General features: G+C 39.3%; 1 pseudogene; it reads left to right on the plus strand.

Annotated features, from left to right (window-relative positions):
- The first annotated feature begins 2,694 nt into the window (after positions 1-2,694).
- On the plus strand, positions 2,695-3,003 carry LOC122240805 (annotated as a pseudogene).
- The last annotated feature ends 486 nt before the right edge of the window (positions 3,004-3,489 follow it).

The following is a 3,489-nucleotide window of genomic DNA, read 5'->3' on the forward strand; positions in this document are numbered from 1 at the left end:
TGACTATTGTTGATAATGTATCTACAGGTTTTGAATGTTCTCCAAATGCTAGCTGTGGTTCAGTTAGTGCTTTTCTTCCAGGAGGCTCTAGTTTGTGCAGAAACTACAGAGCCTTCATTTGGACATGACAAGGAATATTACAATGGATTTGAAGTCTGTCTGCATTGCAATCCGGGTCCATCCAAATGCAGACAAGCCCTGAAGCTGCTACTCAGTAGTATGGCCCAGTAGCCTAAACCTAGAGGTAGCTTCATCCTACTCCAGACCTGTGCCTCTGGGCCCACTTCTCCCAAAAGCTGGCTCTAATATGAACAGTCTTTGAGATCCCCTTTGGGTCCTTGTACAGTCTGCCCCAACCCTATGTCACATCTGGCTTTGGCTCCTGGGACTCCGCCTCACCCCACTCGGTTGGCCATTAGAGTAAAACATTTGGCTCATAAAACACTTCCTGGTGGTCTTCATGCTTCTTTTAAGATGGTTGTGGAGATAAAAGTTAAAAATAGTGAGTTGGGTAACCTCAGTATATTGTTAGATATTTTATCTTCCCCCTATAGAATTAACGACACCAAATGAGACTTCTTCATCACACTCTTAGCAAGTTGTGGCTTACAATTATCTGATGAAATACACTAAACTCTACAACTATTTATCTTCTTCAGCTCTCAGTACTTGTCCAGAATTTCTATTTTTGTTTCCCTCTCTAATGAGGAAAACTGACACAAAAATATATATTTCATCTGTGAGCAAATCTTTTCTCATACCTTTGAGTGTACTAGTTCTCATCTTCTCCTGAAGGCTCGTTGTTGGACATATATCTATAAAAATCATGAGTAACTGGAAAAGGGAGAAGAATAGGTGAAAAAAAAAAAAAAAGAAAAAGAAAATCCAAGACAATGCTATAGAACAACATTCACTACGAAGAGATTGTGCCTATGGCGTTGAGCAGTCACTTGAATTGTAAAATGAATTCATCTCTCACTGGAGAGGGGCAAGCCTGCTGAGGCTTTGGGAAGACTGGGTTTTCAAGTCGTAGCTTCACCCAGGACACCTCCCTTCTTAAAGTGATATGTAAATCTTGGAAACCATCGTCAAGCAGAGGTCACAATGATCTCCGCCAAGTGGTTATAAATAGCGTATGAGTGTGAGAAAGTATCTGCTACTCCCTAGTTTAATGCAAGGCAATTCATTGTTAATACAATATATCCTGGCAACAAGGAACCAGTTTTACCAAATTAGTCAATCATGTCTTTGAACAACAATCCAATAGACTTATAAAACCAAAATCCAGCTCTCTTTTCAGTAAGCTTGTCAATCCAGGTAGATGTTGGCAAACTAGTCTTATAGCTTTGAGGAAAAAAATTGAAGATGCATTATTTTTACTGCTTTCTTGGAGATGGCAATTCAGAGCTCCCCAGTTCCACTCTTACTAACTCTGGGTGACTCCTTAATACACAGGAAACTTAGCTTTAAAGTTTTAAAGCAGTGAGTTATCTAGAGCTGATTCACTAATTCATTGCTTCTCACTGACTTGTCTAGGCACACATTTGAAAATGTCACAATTTTTTTTTCAGTGATAAAATGCCTCACCTTATTTATTTATTAATTTTACCTGCAGAAAAATGCCATAACAATTTAGAATTGAAACAGTGCAGAGAAAATGTCACATTTTTAAGTAACATGGGATAAGAGTGATTAATTCAAGGACTTTGGTCATGAGCATCAAAACTCAAACTAAGGCAGGATAAAATAAAGGACTTGCAGCCAAATTCAAGCTGCATCTGACTCTGCGGCCATGCAGGTTGTTGCCATAACACTAGGGAGTCTCCTAGTCAGCCCAGGGCTTTCAACAGACCGCATTTCAGAGTCCATACTTATCTCTCCCAGGATGCTGCCAGCCACCCTTACCTTTAGACCACAGCCCATCCCACAGTAGCAGATTTGGCACATCCTCACTTCCTTATTGAGGATGGAAGGGTGGCCGCCTGAATTACCAGAAATTCATTTCAAAGTGTCGCGTGTCTTTCATGGGCATGTACAAATGACAGTCACAAGTTCCTTTTTTTCTTCTGGACTGTTGCATATGTCTTTATTTCTAGCATAAATGAATGTGTATGGAGTGTGTGTGTGTTTGTGTGTGCCAGTGCCAAAGAAGCCCAACTCAGAAACACATCATATTCTAAGTTACAGTATTTTTCTCCAAATCAGACCTCAAGGAATTATGTCTGGAGACCACAAGGTGACATACCAAAAAATGAAGAGCTACGTGCCAAGAAAAGGGGGAACAATAGAAAGAGCCTGGGCACACACACACACACACCATTTTATACATTCTGCAGATCTTATCATAGAGAATTCAGAAAATGACACAAGAAATTAAGAGAAGGAAATAAAGAAAAAACAGTCTAACTATGTGACTCCTTGATGATTCATCTCACATCATCATTCCAATCACTTATCACGGCTTTTCTGAGTGATTCCCCACCTAAGTGATTACTGACTTCCCCTCCTCCCTTGCCCTGATTCCTGATGTGTCAGTGACAATTCAAATTTACTGGTAAAGCATTAAGCTTTTCTCTCCTCCACTGCCTCTGCTTCCCTTTCCTATTATAAGTCTTGTAAAATATCTAATCTTGTAAAATATCTATACCTAATTCAGTCAGCCACTCAAGGTGACAAACTTTCCTTCCTAGAACCATGGTCCAGTTTGTCCGTAACCTTACTGAAAAGGCTCTGGTGCTGATAAATGCTGCTGTGACTCACTCAAAGCCTGGTTAGCCAGCTTTTGGAACAACTTTAAGGTTGAGCTGTTTTCTCCAACCCCTGCTGAGAATCCTACTACTACTTAGAGCCTGAAAAAAAAATCATCCGTGGTGCTTAAACTGCTACAAACAGCTCGCAGTTAAAGAAGCTGTGTTGACTGGTTTGGTGGCCACAGAGGTATGGATGCAGTTTTATATCCATGAGATCACAGACAATCATGGCATCACTTGTGATAACATTTGAGGACCAATCTTTAACATCTGATGATATTTGATTTACTATGTGAGGGTTCTGGGACCATGTGTGATCAAACTGGTCTCTGTAATAATGTATAATAAAATAATGTATAATACTTACAAGTATACTTATACCTTCTCATGCCTGAAACCCCATGTGTAATTTCTGGTATCTCCTAGTATATCCTAAATTCCAAAACATTCCCATTTAAATTTTATAATAGTGATAAAATTCACAGCAATGTTATTTGCACATCCTTCCTCAGATTTCCAATGTTGCTTCTCAATTATCACCTTAAATCTCTAAGCACCGAACGTACTTATAACGTCCAACTCCATGAAGTCACTTCCTCTTTTTTTCACACTCCCATGGATTCACATTTTTTTTATTTTCCCTTGTAAGGATCTGCAGCTGTGTTTTTTGACACAGCTATTGAATTTTATCCTAACTCCAGTCTCCTTTTCTCTAATTTTGTTTCATTAATATTAGAAC

Source organism: Panthera tigris, chromosome C1 (genome assembly GCF_018350195.1).
Source record: "Panthera tigris isolate Pti1 chromosome C1, P.tigris_Pti1_mat1.1, whole genome shotgun sequence".
NCBI classification, from domain to species: domain Eukaryota; kingdom Metazoa; phylum Chordata; class Mammalia; order Carnivora; family Felidae; genus Panthera; species Panthera tigris.